Source organism: Pinus tabuliformis, chromosome 5_1, assembly GCF_031772625.1.
Source record: "Pinus tabuliformis cultivar Carrire ecotype Pingquan chromosome 5_1, CPIR1, whole genome shotgun sequence".
Classification (NCBI taxonomy): Eukaryota; Viridiplantae; Streptophyta; class Pinopsida; order Pinales; family Pinaceae; genus Pinus; species Pinus tabuliformis.
In genome coordinates, this window is record NC_142305.1 from 676734986 (window position 1) to 676754374 (window position 19389).

The window sequence follows — 19389 nt, forward strand, 5'->3', positions numbered from 1 at the left end:
GCATATTCGAGTCTCAAACCACTGAACACCATCGGTGAAATAGATGTGATAAGAACTCAATTCAATATTCAAAAACCAAACTTCGAACTTCTCTTGCTTGTATACTGTTCTTCCTTGATCACCTTTGCTCCGATACCATGTAGATTTTCCCACTGTAGATCACCTGGTAATGCAATGTACTAAAGCAAAACACTTGATCTACTTCTACAAACAATTGAGCGGAAGCTTAATCGAACATGAGCAACATCAAGCATGAACAGATATAACTGAGAATGAGAAGTAATCAACCATAAAAAAGAAGATATAACATTGGGGAAAGCACCAGCCTAAAATCCCAACTCTGTATTATCATACAAGCGGAAATCTTGTTCAAGTTACAAAAAGAATAAACTCTCAAGCTATCCTGCTCTCTCTGTAATCAAATAATACAACTCACAGACTCAATAGACATAGAATATATCTTCCTCAAGCCCTCCAAGCCTCCTATTTCCTTGTGCAGTTTTGATTGGGGTCCAATGATATCACATGTGTGAATTGGCCTCATCACACTCACTGTAACCTTAGGTCCAACTGCACAATCCTCAAGGAATAATATTCCTTTTGCATGCAAGGAATATTAAGCAAGGAATATCCTAGCAATTGATAGTACACTATCCCTCCATCCGATCTCAACTAGGTTTTTGACTGAACTGACATGCATGAGTTATCCATGAGTGAATCTTCAGTTATCTGAAATAGAGTAGTTACATGCATGCAAGCATTAACTAAATGAACTCTCATTAATTTAACAAACTGTTAAATTAATCTAACTAGACTTGACCCAGTTAACTGAGCCAACTAATTACAACTCAATATTACAACTCACTCTTATCTCTTTAATTGATGGATAAATCTCTCAATCAAAGGAGAAACTATTGCATGTCCTCACATAGACTTCAAGTTCATAATTCCTTAACTAATTAACTCAAGATGAATTAATTATTACAAACTGCTGTTAATATCAAATTCGAATTTTCTTCCTATGTTTATTCCAAGGACTGACTAAAATAAGAAGGGATCCCGAAATGCTATTTTTAGAAAAGCTATTTTTAACACTTTCACTTTTCACCCATTGTAGCTAAGATCTCCAATGGCTGAACTCCTATTTATAGCCCGACTTTTTATAGCAGTGTCCTTTTTAGCATCTTCTATTTTTAGCATTTCTTGTTGCAAATATCAACACTGTGGCTATGTGTCTTAGTAATTTCTTTCCTTTTCTGAAGATCACATCATAACCACAGTCTTCCAAAATTGAAACGAGATGATATTTTTCTTTAGGCCTGAAACAAACATGACATACTTGAGCCTAAGGGGGGAGACCAACTCCCTCTAAAAGGTGTAGTACCAATCCTGGTCATGATATACCTTCCATCATCCCCCATCTCGATATGCATATGCAAATATTTCTCCTCCAGGTCACTGAAAAAATATCTATTTCCCATCATGTGGAACGATGCACCTGAGTCCAAGTACCACACGCTCCCCATCACTGTGATGGTCATGCATGCAATGAATGTAAAGTCAAGCTCGAACTATGAAGCTAAAACTTCACCTACTTCTTCTCCTAAGGTATTATTTCTTTCCTTCTTGTGTGGACATTCATGGCATAGTGCACAAATTCATGACAATGGAAGCATTTAATTTTTGACAAATCCTTCTTCTTTCCCTCTTAACTGGATTCTGGTTTGGATTGGGATTTCTTCGCTTTTCCCTTCTTTGCCTTTCTAGCCAATGCAAATTTTTCTTCATCCTCACCCTCGGATGAAGTCCCATCTCTGGTATTCCGCCTTATTTCCTCTTGTACTAAGTCATACCATAGATGCTCCCAAATCGATAGTTTCTCCGTCCCATTCACTGAATCTTGATAACTATGCCAGCTCTTGGGAAGGCCCAGAAGGGCTAGGGTTACCAAGTCTTCTTCAAGTACACTAACACCGGCCTCACCAAGTTCATCATGACAATGTGTAAACTTTCTCAGATACTGCAGAATTGTGTTATTCTTATGCATCTTGATACTTCAAAGTTTATCCTTGAGTGCCAGCTTCCTGTGGTCACTACTATTTTCAAAAAATTCTGTGAGTGCTTTCCACATCGTGACCAAAGTTTATTTCCTATGGAGATTCGAGATAATATGATCTCGTACTCCCTCCAATATTATTCTCCTCTCTTTGGCTGTATCTTTCTTCCACTAAGCAAGGTTCTGGAAATCAGATGCTTGAGGTTTTGCAACATCTGTCTTGATGTATTCTAGCAATCCGTTATCTTCCAATACTACCTCCATGCGATCCTTCCATGGCAAAAAATTAGAGGTGCCTTACAAGGCATACTCTAGCCTTAGTCCATCGAAGGCCATCTGCTTAACTTTGAATAAATCCTGCTACACTGATCTTCAAATTCGAATCTTTGACGAACAACTTCAAATTTCTCACTCTAATATGAATCCAACTCTGATACCATGTAGAAATTAGGTTATATATTTGCAACTACTCGTGAATTTTTAATCAAAATCACAAGACACAAACCTACACTACTACTATGCAGACATTAATTCATAATTAAAAAAAAAATCTCATACATGCAAGAAGAAAAAACAAACATGCAGTAAGTATTTTTATCTGGGGAAAGAAATATGATGAAAACCTCAATGCCTGCTTGCATTAATCAAATGAATAGAGATGTATTACAATTTATTTTCTCAATTGAGCTCACCCTACAAGTGCACAACCTATCTCTCTGCTCACTGAAGGCCTCTGACCCAAGCTTAGTCAAAATTTTCCTCAACTTGAGCTCCTATTTCCTTGCATTGTTCCTTGAGGAATTAATCCCTATTATCTAGGAAATTCCCTCAATTGAATTTCACAATTCCTTTAGCCTGATCATCTAACATCATGAAACACTTGTACACTCAAGACTAATCTACAACTGATGTTACACTGCCTTGGAATCTCCACCTCAACTAGGTAACTTGAATTCTCTACATGCACTAGATATTTTGGTTTGATTGATTAGTTAACTAGATGATCATTGAGTTTTAATGAAGTCTCACTGCTTAACTGGCCTTCCATTAGTTCCTCCAAAAGTTGGAACTAGTTTAACTGAAAACTACTTGACATAAATGACCTTGATTGCTACAAATTAACAATCACACATGCATAACTTAGCTCTAACTCTTCCAACTAAAATTTACAAAGTAAATTTGGTGACACAGGACATGTCACACAAGTTAACATCATCCAAGTCGTTTGTTGATGTGGAAATTCAAATTTTCTCAATTTAATTAAGGAAAATTCAAATTGAGAATTTCTTGCTACATTTTTCAACATTGGTTGTGTGGAAGAGCAGTATCAGAGCTTATTGTTAAGGTTGTAAAAACAAAATTAATTTTTTGGGTACCTCATAACCTCTGTAAGTCATTGAGGTAACTGATATGTGACATTTACCATAGTTTCAAACTTAAAGGTGATCAAAATTATCCTTAATTTCCACATAATTTTCAATATCTCCTTACTTTGGTTTATAACCAACCACAAGGGAAAATATAAGGTTGTGGATGAATTCCCTAAGTGGTCACTTTAGATAATTGATTTCACCTAGAAACCACATTTCTTAGTTAGCTTGTAGAAGCATGAAAGAAAAATCTCTCTTGAGTAGTAGTTTAGTTTTCTTATGTTTTATTTTCATTTTCTTTCATTACCTTAGAATAAATTTCGTGTTGTGTATTTTCTTTACTTAGAATAATTTCATGCCTTTTGTACATACCTAGAAATTTTTCATATTATAGAATTTTCGGTATTGTAACTAGGATGGTAGTATGACCTTGTTTCTCACATTTCCATAAGTTTAGATGTGTGTAGGATACATGTTTATTATGAGATTCTTGTATGCTTTAACCCTACATAGATAATTCCTAAAAACATATTCTCAATCAAATAGAAAAGATTCAACAGTGAACATACACATTAACCCAAATATTTTATCTTGGAAACTCAAAACTGAGAAAACCAACAAGAATTTTTTCAATATATTACCTTTACAATGTTACAATATAATATGTATATGCCATAGAATTGATAAGCCCTAATCCTTTAACCTTGGATTAGAAGACAACCATAGTTCCTTTGACCAGATCTACAAAACCATGGAAAAAACTACCATGTGCTTGAAAACCACTAAAAGTGAAAACCTCATGTTGAAAAGGTACAAACTACCCAAAAAAAATTTGAGGCACCACTCCGAACCTCATTTAGGTGCTCTATCTTCCCCTTGCATATGTCCCCCCATGTTTGTGGTGCATATAAATCACACAATCAATATAACACATACCAAACATTCTCCCGCTTGTTTTATTTTCATACAGGGAAGCATAGGAGTATAATTAAAAATCCAAGGTAGTTATTCCCAGTGTTTCTCTATATTTAGTTATCATAGATTTTATTAATGCATTTGAAATATTCTTCAATGTGTACACCTTTACTTGCAACACCTTCTTGTCTTCAATCATATCCCTCGCAAAGTGATTTTGAACATCAATATGCTTTGTCCTTGAATGATAAGCATGGTTCTTCGCCAAGAAAATTACACTTTGGCTGTGACAATATATCCTTATGTATTGTTGTACCAACCCCATACCCAAACACAATGTATGTAACCAAAATTCTTCCTTGCTTGCATGAGTCACTATCATGTATTCATCTTTTCTAGTTGAAAGTGCCACTATAGGCTATGTCTTGCTCATCCAACTGATTACTCCTCCAAATAGGTTAAACACTTACCCACTTACAGATATTCTATGATCCAGATCTCCAGCCCAATCTACATCAACAAAGTATTGTATGTCCAACACTTTGTCTACTATTGGTATTCCTTGGTAACACAATCCATAATCAGTAGTGCCACACAGACACCTGAAAACCTTATTTATTATTGTGCAATGATCCTTCATTGGTTTTGACATATACCTGCTCAATACTCCCATTGCATGTGTAATGTTTTTTCTTGTACAGACAATTGCATATATCAAATTTCCAACCACACTGGTATATGAAACATAATACATGCCCTATTCCTCTTCGTGTGTCTTGGGACACTTATTTGTAGATAATTTTGCACCTATAGGAATAGGGGCTTGGTCTACTTTCTTGCGTATTATACCTTTGCAATATTGTGATCTAGATTTATGAAGGAACGAAATGAATTACAAATTTAAAACATAAACACAAAGATACAATGAAACTGAACTTCAATTAATAAATAACAAATGTTGAAAACTGTTTACATGCAGAATGAAACCAAACTAACTCATACGATGGTAGATTATCTCTGAGAAGAGATGTGACAACTACATGTCTTCTGAACTATTTTAAAATGAAGCTTGAAGGTATTTGCATCATGAGAAACCCTAAACATCCAAAAACCAAACCTTAGGAGATGAAGTGCAAAAAACTATGGGACCTGATGGGGTCGGTTGGAACTTTAACTTCTCGAGGTCATAAATTTGGCATATGATCTACGTTTGGCACACATGATATCCCTTAGAGATTTATATCCAAGGAAAACAAATTTCGAGTACAAACATGATTCATGATTTCCTATTTCCCCAAAAGACATCGTTTAGGCCTCAAAATGAATCTGAAAGCTCATGACTCGAAAACTGTGAAAAATAGAAAACTGTCGATATAGGAAATTGTGTTGAAAATTAGGAAACTAATAGAACAAAATGTTGGGGGTCCAAGTGGAATAGGCGTGTGGCCACCACTATCCACCTGAATCATATTGTCTAAACATACTTCCTCTCATGTAACTATAGTTTCCTCTTTTACCTATCTCTTTTAATTTCCACACCCAAAATGAAATTTGCAGCACCAAGATCCTTCATGTTGAATTTAGAGGACAATTTAGTTCTCACATCCTAGATGATTTCTCTATCATTTCTAGTCAGCAACATATCATTGAAATACAAGACCAAATAAATAAGATCATCACCAACTAATTTAAAATACACACAATGATTTTCTTTGCTCCTTGTGAAGCCAATTCCCTATGTATATGTATCAAAATTTTGATACCACATCCTTGGTGATTACTTTAACCCATACGAGGAATTTTTTAGCTTGCATACTAACTCTTTTTTACCCTTCACTACAAATCCTTCTAGTTGCTTCTATTGTAAATATTAAGAGTGGTGGTGAATTAGTATTATAACCAATTAAGCAATTATTACCAATATACAATATTCCAATTCATTTAGAAATCAACCATGTAAGCAACTCAAAAATCACACAGAAACACCATAAACATCATGCACATATGAGACACTGATTTTTACGTAGAATCCCATAAAGGGAGAAACCCACCAATCTTCATTTAGTTATTTATGGAAATTCAATATCCAACATGTTGTTACATTATGTTTACTAGCACCAACCATAAGGAATAAACCACTCCTTCACTTGTAGGAGGCACAAGCCCCCAATTGATATTCACGCACTGACCTGAAGAAAGCATTAACTCCCTGATTTGCAAGCACCTCCTTGCATATGCACTGACCTGAAGAAAGAACTAACTCCCTGATTTGCAAGCACCTACTTGCATGATGCACTGACCCTGAAGTGGTTTTACAGACACCCACCTGAAGGAAGCACCAACTCCTTGATGTGCATACACCAACCTACAATACCTAGTAGATAATTTTTTCATAACATTTTTAGAGTGAGATCTATAGGTACCTTGTCACTTTAATCTTAAAAGTTATATTTGCTTCTCTCATTACTTCAATTCTTAACCAACAAGATAACCCAACATCCTTAGACTATCATCCTTTCTGATTTCAGTGCTGCCTCTACTCTACAAATCTCTTCTCACACCTATATCTATTCACAAATTTTATTTTTTTCTCAACAACTTATCTCTCAGCACTAGATCTTATCACAAATTTTTAGATTGGATTCAACAACTCTTCTTTGTAATCTCATATTTGATTCAACACTCAGATATGTTCCTTTTACTTGTTAGTAGATTCTCATGTCTTCATACAAATCTACTATAGGTTCTTCTTCTCAACTCAACCTTGTTCACTACTTGGCCTCCTCAAAACTTTCATTCATTTGGCCTTATCAGACCTCCACCTTATTAATGCATTGGAATAACTTGTATTTTCTTTCACAAAAAAGGATTTACTCTCCTACAGATCTGCCTCTAATTTTATTTTCTAATTTTTGTGCTTTGTCTTAGCCTCAAATTTTCAATAAAGGCCGCCAACCAATGTGCTGGAAAAATTATATGTATTCTAATTCTACCAATTAATTATTGAATACAGGGTCATAAGACTTAGCGATGTAAGCACAAGAAATGCAGGATTAGAGCCTATTCTAACCTATGCTAACAACTAATACTAGAAATAATTAACCACTAAGGATTATAACTTGTCATTAGACTGTGGGACTCTAATTCTTATTGGGTTTCAAACCATAATTTTTCATAATTACCGACATACAATGGTCATGTGGTTTTATTTATGTAGCTTATAGTGATGCATACAAAAAATCATTAAGCATGTTGTAGAAAAGTAAATTGTGGAGAAATAAATACCGACAACTATGACGAAGGTGTGCGAGGCAAGTAGAGAAGACAAGGCAATAAACTACTAGAAATGCATTAATAAATATCAAAAATAAATGCTAAGCATGCTTAGAGTCATAATGATATATTGTAGGTTCTTATTCATTGTAGGAATCTTTTACCAAGTAGATGCAAAGCTCCAATCAATTAAAGAATCCTAAACTACAAATTACATATTTTTTAATACCCTAATCTAGTACAAATCTTGGTACTAAATTAAGTACAAAAAGTCTGGAAATTGAAATTCTAAATATTAGTACAAAATTAAGTACCAAAATTTTGGAAATTGAAATTCTGAATATTAGTACTGAATTAAATACATAAATCATGGAAATTGAAATTATGGGTACCAAAACTTGTTAAGAAACCAATTTTAAGTTTGTTTGACTCTTAAGCCTGAGAAAAATTAATTTGAATTTAATCACAACGTGTTGAAATTACTATACGAGCAGATCTGAAATGTAATTATAATATAAATCGAGATTTATGAATGAAGTATCAAACAAAATTTAAAAATCAATATAGTTGTGTGGAAAGAAACTAAATCTAACTAATATTCTACTCTATGAATGAAATATGGGACGCTATCTGAGTCGAGGATTCCTTCCTGACCTAGCAACATGCCTAGAGACTAAATCATGTTATAACAATATGAAAAGATGAACAATAATTAAGTATTTATTGCAAAAAATCAATCATTGGCTTTATATACATAAATTAAAATCTGTTACAAACAAATCAACTTAGAATAACGATGCAATTATTCTCTACATCCTCTCCTCTATCGCTGCTGTGCAAATATATTTCTTTTATAATACATAGAGTGAAGGAAGCAATGCCCAAAGAGGATCATATCAATTTCCATGAAAATCTAACGTCATACTAAAGTAAAATAACAAATATTAGTTTAAATGAGTTCGATATGATTTAAGATCATATTGGAGCTTTCATTGAAGATGGGAATGATACCACTTGGAATTAGTTTGAATTTTTCCAATTCTAGACATAACTACAAATCTTGGATGTAGATGCTTATAGCGATTTGTGCGCAGGTGCAGAATTAGGTACTGAACTACTAGATTAGACTGAATTGGTACCAACTACCAGAACAGATATAGAGATGGAAATATTCATAGTTGAACATGCTCCTTCACCACTTAACCATATTAGTAAACCATCATTAATAAAACCATGTTAAAAACACATTTAACCATTACAAAGATAATAAGTTTATCATAATTAACCACATGCTATAAGAGGTACATTTAATAGAAGTTGGTGGTATAATGGATATAAAGGGCGTCCTAAGTGTGGGATATGGCCTATCCATAGAGATTTTATATAATGAATAGTATGACATATTCAGAATCCAACACAATTTTCATCAATCTCTCTATCTCTTATAGCCACTACACATCAAATACCATGGGTAGTCAAAACCCTTATTCTACCCATGGTAAAATATTCTCATTGATTGTATAAATTGGCTTGAGTCCACATAGTCATGACTTTCATCTTTGTGTTTAGCTAAATTTGGCACTCAAACACCAAATTTCATTAGTGGCACACCTCAACCTTCAATTCTATTTCTCGTAAGACTATGACCTCAAAATTTTGGTGTTAATTGAATTCGTTATGACCACTTGATGCTTGGAAGCTTAGTATATTTTTCCATATGACCAAACCTTCATAATATTTCTCTTAGCTATCCAAGGGATTTTCTTGTGTGGATGTCATGCTGATGGAATGTTGATGTCAATGTCTTTTTGTTCGTGCCATTTCATCCTCTATTGCACCACCACGTTGTATCACAATGCCATGCTAGCATCCACATCAACTTTGCTTGTTGCATCACTTGGTTGCATTAGTGCCACTGATTCCTTTGCTGGACATGCATACCTCTAACTGTTGTTGGTGTCGATTAATTTCACCTCTATTCGATCAATGACTTAGGTTAATTGTGCCCCCCCCCAACCTGCTCGATAATTAATAAAGGGGGGGTCTGTAATTTTTTTTTTCTATGACTAATCCCTAATGCATGTTCCTCAAAGCATGTTATAGGTATGTTTTCAGCCTCTTAAATCCAATAGTTTAGAATAATTATAGGGTCGCCCTGTATGACTAACGAATAATGAAGGGGGGTGGTTTGCATTTTGGTGCTCAATACTCACGAAACTATTGCTATAGGTTGGAACCTTGACCTATGTCAATTCTTCCTACTCATGCCAAAGTCCACCTAAAACAACGATGTCATCACTTGTCAACACTTGTCAACACTAGGGTTTGTCTATCATTTCCATGTCATCATGTCATCACAGTCCCAAGTAATTCATCTTATTGACATCATGATGCCAAAACCATGTTACGTGGCATCCCCTTAGTGGTGCCACATGTCACTCATATTGACCCACTTGGACACCCAAAAGGTCCAAAAACACCTACTATGTGTCACGTTATTTATGCGTTGCATCATCACACTTGCATTATCATCACCACTAGGAACTACCTCATCATCCACCTTATCCAATCACATTCTACCATTTGTGAGTTGTCATGTCACCAACACATTGACCTATCTTGCCAACTTCTATGCCACATCATATTTGTTCTGCAATCATATTCTACCACCTATCTCTATTTCCACCTCATCTTGTATGAAAGAAGGCCTGGGGTCTATTGGTTTTCCATTTTTTTCATCATTAATTCAAAAGGCACGAGGTGTTGAATTCACATTATTTACCAGTGTTGGAAATACCTTTTGTCTAGAAACGTATATCTGGTGCAGAACTAACCAACAAGTCTTCAGAACCTTCCTCAACCTAACATCAAGTAACAAACCAATTTTTGTCCAAAAAAATATTCACTACAGATTTTGTCAACTGTGCCTTCCATCCCTCACCTCCATGGAATTCTCCAACCTGACCTTCTATGGTGCGAATGGAAAATTGCGCATCAAGTGTTAATAAAATTCTATTTCCACATCTTCTGTCAGCCAAGCGGAACCATGCTCTTGGAATATTTCCAAACTTTGAACTAGGATAACTAGTAATCCCTTAGGAGTTTTTCCAAGATCCCCATACCATTACAAAGGTATCTTTGAGAGCTATCTAAGTAAACACTTTGCAAGATCATTTGAACAATGTACTTATAAAGAGAATTCCTTCAAATATATAACCTCCATTCTTGACCTAACTAGGCAGTGACATGCATGAAGCATCATAAGAAGAATATAGAGAATAAGTTGTTCCAGAAAACACTATATACACATATGTACAGAAAATTCATCTTGAAATCCAAAATCTTGGAAACAAACAAGCTAGTATACAAACTAGAATGAAACTCATTGTTTCATCTAGTCATGCAAATCTAGCTTTGTTATCTACAGTTGAACTTCAAAATTTGTATCAGGCAAGTCAAGATGCATGTTGGATTGTAGCTATGCATGAAAAATCATACTTTGCGATCTTGTTTCAAGACCACATAATAAAAATGTAATAAAAAATGGATATTGAAGAACAAGTTAAATGAAGATGGAAAAGTGATCAGTAAAAGGCAAAGACTTGTTTGCAAAGTATATTCACAAAAGGAGGAGATGGAGTTTGAAGAAAAATTTTCTCCTATTACAAGACTCAAAGCCTTCAGAATGTTGTTAGCATTTTCTAGTTTTCGTAAATTCAAAGTGTATCAGATGGATGTTAAGTTTGAATTCTTGAATGGGGATTTAGAAGAGGAATTTTACAATGAGCAACCTAAAGGATTCTTTTTGGACAACAACAAGGACTTTGTATATAAACTCATGAAAGCCTTGTATGGGTTAAAGTAAGCTCCAAGGGCTTGGTACTATCAATTAGACAAATACTTACAACAAAATTTCTTTAAGAAAGGAGAAAATAATAGCAATATGTCTATCAAAGAAGATGGAGGTAAACTATTGGTAGTAGTTGTATATGTTGATGATATCATATTTGGTAGTAATGTTGACTCAATGCATAAATTGTTTATAGCGGCCATGCAACAGGAATTTGAAATGTCTCTACTCGGTGAATTTTCCTTCTTCCTTGGATTAAAAGTACATCAAACAAAGGATAATATCTACCTTTCTCAAACAAATTATCTCAAGGATATTTTAAGGGATTTTATGATGGAAGGATGTAAAATTGTATGGACACCTATGACAACAGGTTGCAACCTCAGCAAGGATGATAAATCTCTAGAAGTCAACCAATTTGAATATAGATACATGATTGATAGTGCTATATATTACAACACAAGACCTAATGTTATGCATGTTGTTGGCACAATGTGGAATTTTCAACCTAATCCTAAGGAAACACATATCAAAGTGGTCAAGAGAATATTCAAATATTTGCAAGGGACTTTGGGTTTTATGACATCATAAGAATACAAATTTTTCTCTAAAAGAATATACTAATGCAGATTGGGATGGAAACATTGATGGAAGGAAAAGTATCAATGGTGAAGCCTTATTTCTAGGAAAATTCTTACTTTCTTGGCTTAGCAAGAAACATATCTCTATTAATTTTCTACTGCTAAAGAATAATATGTTGCCACTTCATCATGTTGCACACAATTGGTATGGATGACTCAAAATCTACTGGATATTTAGGTAGACTAGCCACAACCCATTTCTATCTTCTATGATAACACCAATGCCATTAGAATATCCATGAATCTTGTAATGCACTCTAAAACAAAGAACATTCCCATTAAATATCATTTCCTCATAGAGCAAGTGTTTGATCAAAAGGTGAAGCTAGAATATGTTCCTACACATGAGAAGATTGGAAATATATTTACTAAACCTCTTCTGCAAGAATCATTTGAGTATCTTAGATAAATATTAGGGATGATCTCTTGTCATACTCTTCCATAACTTCTTCAGTATCATCTCAGCGGGAGCTTCATATGCATGGAGTCAGGGTGAGTCTTATTTTAGATGCACGATCCATTGGGGAGACTTTACATGGCAATTGGTTATTTTCATTTATGTCAAAGGGGGAGAGAGAAATATCATCATCAACTACTAGTTGGTTGTTGTGGTTTCCATCAATGCCAAAGGGGGAGATTCTTGGAAATTTTGTGTTCGCATTAATGTCAAAAATGATTTACTGATGCAATGATTAGTATGGCTCTAATATTCCTATCTAATGGATTTGTTATGTAGGATAGACAACTGATTTTGTAGGGGACAACTAATGATGTAGGGAAAATATTAAAGGGATACATTTGAATATGTTTTAGTGACAACAACATTTACATAGACTTGATAGGGCAAGTTAGTGTAAATTACACAATGTTGTATTCTTCATAAAGCATAAATTACACATGGTTTCTAGCCATAGTCCACATAGATATTACCAAGCATTGAAAACAATTTGTCACCTAAACAACCATGGGTTTCTCCTCACATTGGCTTCTTGGTTTAGTGTTGGCTCAAATACCATCAGATTTTATCATAGAAAATTCTCATGGTAATTCATTTGGTCAACTTAATTTGGTCATCACTCAATTGGTATAAATCTACGCATTTGACATCAAAAGAGGTGAACCATTGTAGTGATTAGAAGTGTGTTCATCATCTAAATTTTATGGTTTGATATGGTACAGGTGTGGTGTAATGGGTGCATATTCATTCTAACAGGGAAGTTATGGTGGTGTGATTAAATTATTAGCCTATGATTTGAAGGTTGTGCATGGTTTGATTTCAATTTTCTTTTTCTAGCCTAGGTATATGGTAGCATGATGGTGGTCGCGTGGTCTAGAAAAATAGATCACATGGTTTTTATTTTGTTATGGCACAATTGATTATTTGATCTAGTGCATAGTAATGATGAAATACCATGATATGTTAATGGTGGTATCTCTGATTTGGTGATCGATTGAGTGGTCTCGCATGGTTGGAGAACATTGACAATGTTCTAGTTTGATTAAAGAAATTTTATTTCTTTTGATTTTTGTTCCAGTACATGTGTATGTCGATCACATTATTCTATTCGCCACTTTAATCCAAACATGTGTGGATGAAAAATCACAATTGATCTCTATCATTTGGTTTGTGTAATTCTAGTTTGGTCTAGGTGATGGTCTAACTCTATAATGTTATCTGTGATCTATTATGTGGGCCAACTACATTTGATCTCTATTCTAATGCATGACTTGTAATATAGACGTGCAAGGCCGAGATCCAAGGGGTGAAGTCAAGTTCATATCCTACTTGGTTAATTGATGGTGAATGCCATCAGATCTAGTGCACTAAGGGTGGTCCAAGTTATTCTGGTGCAATGAGGTCAAAGTACAATGCGTATGTAATGCTCTGAATTATTCCATCTACTAGTAAATATTGCAAAGAAAACCTTGATTGCAATATTTAGTGTGACCAAGTTTGCTTAAGATTAATCTTGAGAAAAACAGAGGATGACTCCAGTAATAGAGAAAAATATGGTTCAACATAGATGTATGACTGCTCTTGAAATTTATGAGAATGAAATACTACTAGCTTCCTGAGTAGTGTTATTTGATTGTGTAAGTTGGTGACGTCTCAGTGGATCAATTTAATTTTCCTCTCAGATTTAAATTTGTTTTGAACTAAAATGGAATCTAGATCATGTATGAAAAAATTGGTAGCCAGTTATACTTATGTTCAGGGTGTTGTTGCCTATAATGATTGTTTTCTACTGTAGTGACTAAGGCATGACAGAGGTTTGTATTTAGAAATTTGTTGAAGCACTTGATGACTAGGAAAAATATATAAACTCATGTTTGAAGTTGTTGATGATTATCTATTGTGGTCACTGAGATATGGCATGGATGAGGTTACAAATGATGTATTAACCGCTATGTTGTTGTTGAATATTTCTACTATTGGTGGTTCTTTTGTCCATGATGCCTTGAGTGCTTTTGTTGTGACAAAAATTTTGTCAAGTTTTTGTTGCTAATCATTAAAGAGTGTTTTCCATTGTTGTTGCTAGTGTTTGATTCAGATTTGATTGGAAATGTTAGCATTCAGAATTAGTATGTTGTTGTAAATGTGAATAGTGTTGCAGTGATTGAGGTATGACTAGTCTAATAGATGTATTAGTGATGTTTTTAGAACTTGTAAGATAGAAGGTGTTAATAGTATATTATTATGACCACCAACTATTATATAAATCATATATCTTAAGTTGATGATGTGATTGATGTACATGAGGATTGCTGGCCTTATTTTATGACACTTATATTCTTGTTGATATGATGTTGCTAATGATATAGTAGGTGCTTCAGATGTAAGAATGTTTTTTTGATGACTAATAGACAGGGTGTTGAAGAAATCAATTGAAGGGTTTGTATTGGTTTTGAATTTTATGATAAAAGGAGTGGATCCAATTTGAGAATGGATGAAAGGGAAGTCTGCACTGATTTTGGGGGTCTGTGCCAAAAAAAATTATCTGAGGGAGTAGGAGCTTCTTGGTAGTGTGTACCAGTGAAATAATGCAAGGGAGTAGGTGCTTCCTACTAGTGGGTGCCAATGAAACAATGCAAGGGAGTGGGTTCTTCCTAATAGTGGGTGGCAAAAAAATAGTGAAAGGGAGTGGGTGCCTGCAAAGAATTGTCATGGAGTCAATGCTTCCGACTGGCCAGTGTCGGTGAACATATGTAAAGAAATATTTAATAAGAGAAGAAGAATAATGGTGGTTTTCTCCTTTTATGGGTTTCCACCTTAAAAAATATGTGTCTTATGTGTTGCTCATGTGATTTGTCTTATGGTTATTAATCTATTAATTTCATGCATGATATTGTTGATTATTTATTAAGTATTGTTATTAAGAGGAGGTGTTAAAGTTTAATTGGTAATCAAAGTAGCTTCATATTCATTCACCCTCCCCTCTTAGTATAAACAATATTTCTACAATTGGTATCAAAGTAAGTGCCTTCAAGTCTTAGCTTAATCGCTAGAAGGAAGATCCTGTGAAAATTGCTAGTAAGGAGAAACCCCATCTATTCAATGGAACAAATTTTACATTCTAGAAAATAAGAAGGAGGCCTTACGTGGGGTCCCTTGGAGTAGATGCCTAGGAAATTATTGGAAAGGGGTATCAAAACCTAGGAACCTTTTGACAATGTTGGACCTGCCAACATGTCAGGGGATATCCTTGATAAAAAGTCCCAACTAGACCTAAAACCATTTGGTGTAGGATTCCCAACAGTGGGTCATATGGTATCACCTTGACCGTGGTTGTGCGTAGAGTCAAGCAAGGTGTCCTTGTTGGTAGCAAGGGTGTGAACAACTCATCAAGCTATGGAAGGTCCATGAAGGGTTCTAACACATGGAAAGGGGAATGAGTGCGCCCCTTAGAAACCTATGGAAACACACAGCTTGAAAGGGAACACACAAGCAAAGATACATCACCACCTGGAAAGTAGGGAAACCAATGATCCAAAGTGATGGTTAAACCAATAGCACATCTATGTAAGATTCATACATACATATATAGAAAGAGTCCATACATACATCCATAAGAAGACAACTACATATATCATTAGAGTAACCAAAACAACTGAAATACAATAACAACATATGCATGAAATGTGCTGGATCTGTTATATTAAGAGTGAAAGATCCAATCATACAATACAACCATGTCCAACTACTAGTCCCCACAACGGAATGTTATAATCATTGCCACTTTCTCCTCCAAAGGGATATACTCGCACTGCACTGTGGAGAAGCCACGACTTGTTACAATACAGTCCAAGCTTTCTCTAAGATATACCTATAGGAAACTTGGCTCCAAAAGCCTATATAATGAGTTATGAGGTTCTATAAATAGAAAAGGGTGGGTTGACCCTTGAAATTCCCCTTTGTGACTTTTCACCTACCCTCATGAATCTCCAACTACTACATGAGTGTTACATTCGACCATCGACACTTGGTCTTTCACTTTTACAAGATGTTACATTACAATATGCACATGTACCCATGTGAGACAAAATAGGCTTGGGCAAGCCATGAAAGGTATCACTGAGACTTGGTAAGTTGTGGGAAGATCAACTCTTCAACATCCTTGGGATGATCGATGGTGGCGAACTGATGCTAAGCTTGGTAGTCCATGGTGGTGTCCACGTGCTCAATGGTGGCATCCTACTGAAAGCAAACTCTTGCTTCCGTTGCATCTAGGTACACTAATTTGGCACCTCTGTCCAACTTGTTTGATAACATGCACATCATAGCCTTGAGTGCATCCAGACCAGCTGTTAGCTCTGCTACATGTTTGAGTATTTTTGAGGGTCAAGGACAGCTTGGCCATGGTGTTTTCTGAAAAGGAGGGGCTAGCAGCAGTTTATTTGATCCCTTCCTCCTGTTTTTGTTTTATATCCTTATAACTTCCGCCACCTTGTTTTTATCCTTCCCCTTAAATCCTCCTTATTGTTTTGGTCTCAAAACCCCGCTTAAACCCTTGTTACGTACTCCCGGGCATATTTTGTTTATAATGTTTTTAAACCCCGCATAAACCTTTATTTGTTTATTCCCGGGTGCTAACAACTTAATACATTATAGTCACACCCATACAAAGGAATTTAATATTGGCGGGGCCCTCCCTTGTCACATAACACAATAAACCCATGCATTCATTCCGTGCCATCAGATCTTACCTCACTAGGATCCAAAAATAGACTCTTCCCCCACTCTGCAAACCTGTGTTATAGACATTTTTGTGCCTTACAGCATTGAGCATGAAATGTCCATAATACAAGGGATCCAAAGTCCCTAAACATGTTGTTCCTACCCCTAGAGGAACAAGGCTAACAAACCACAGCAATTCACAGAAGTTCTCCACCAGAAACTGCTCAAAAACAAGTCAATTCAGGATCAATTCAGAGGCTCCACTAGCTGTCTACGCTGAAATGTAGAGATTACACTGGCTAGGTGCACTGTAACGCAGGTAGAAGCACTACCAAGGTGCGCTGAGTGGGAAGTGACAAATGGCAAGTTCATTCAACGAGGTGGAAAGACCCTGGAAGCTTCCAGAATCTTCTCCAATGACACTTGCCTCAAGGAATTCGACTAGTGATGAGTAAGAGGCTCTTAGTCTCCAAGTGGAAGCAAGAACTGACAGAGGGAGAGGACACTAGTCAGATCTCAAGCTGACTCATCCTCTCTCCAAACATCTATATATGGATCTCTCTTCCATGAGATCAAGAGGGGAATTTTGTTATTGCAAAGAATTGCTGTTGGTTTGAGACTGGAATCATTGGGTGCTTAATGCTTTGAAGGAAGGTGAAGATAGGAATTTCATTTGCTGGGAAGGAGATGTTGGATTGGAGCCCTCTTGGTTGTATCTCCTCCTGAACCTTGTTATTCATCAATAAAGCTATCTTGGTTTCTCCTACATATTGATTTATCTTTGATGTATGATTGCATTAGTATGTTTAGTTTATTTCTAATCCTGAACTAGTTATGAATGTGAATCTATGTCTTTGTGTAGTGTTCTCTTCTTGTGATCTTGCAGGAACCTGTTGAAGCTGGGCGAGCGAGAAGGAAAGTAGCTGGGAACTCTCAAAGAGAAGAGAAACTGGATTGAGGGACAAACAGAAGACACCGGTTAGTCCATCCATCTCTCTTCATTCTTAATTCATAAAGGAAGAATACTAGAATAGCTGTTTCTGTTTGTTGCTAAGGCACTGTCACACCTTAGGTGGATAGGATCATCCTGCATAGGCATTTTTCCCCACAACAAATTGGCGACTCCGCTGGGGAGATCTGTTTAGTCATTTTATTTGTGTCTCTATCATTGCTTGTTTCATAGACTCAAGAGCAGCAATCGAACTGCATCTGCTATTCTCAGATGCAAAGTAGACAGCTGCTGCTTTGATCCAATCACTGGATTTGTCTATGATCTGAACAATGGACTCACAAATGATTTGATGATCCTTTGTGATAGATCTTAGCCCTCCCTCAAAGCATCCCTTTGATAGTACCTTGCTTGTTGCTTTGATTTGGCCCGAAACTGTAGATTAAATAGCAAACTGTGACCCAGAACCCAGTGAGGAACTCTTGTTTCTCCTTCAGCGCAGACTCTGTGAAGAGGTTCTGCATTTCAATGCAGGTCCCGTGAAGGCTACCTGCGCTAAATGTCAAAACCTCTGTGTTGAGGGTGCGTTGATCCAGTTAGGCCTTGGGCAACTGGGGTTCTTTGCTCTGTTTTGCCTTGTTTTGATCTCTGATTTTTGCAGACTGTAACCAGCATAGGTACCTGTCTGATAACTCCTTTTCTCTGCTTAAATTCCGCCTCCTTTTGTACAAAAAGACTGTGAGTGTTTTTATGTGTTTGCGGCGTCATTTACAATTTTCGTTTGCAAGAGTGAAATAGTCATCCTGTAGCCCTTGATTCAGATCTATTGATTGTGATCTTAGGAGAGAGTTCATTGGCTGTTTACAGTTGGTTATACATTCATTTTTGCTTTTGGTTTGAGTTTGTCTCTTTTAAGTGTCGAAACAAGTGTTCATTTCGAAAGTCGTAAAGTGTTGTATTCTCTTCTACCCTTTTTGATTTCGAAAAGATAAACTTGTTTGTATTTGTCATTTAAAAGCAAATTCAAAGTTGTACAAAAAGCTTTCTTTTTAGGCATCAATATTAAGAGAGCGGAAAACAAACACCTGCATTGTGCATTTGCATCTTGATAGTTTGCATGCTTGATTTAGGAAAAGTGCATTAGAGTGTGCTGATTACT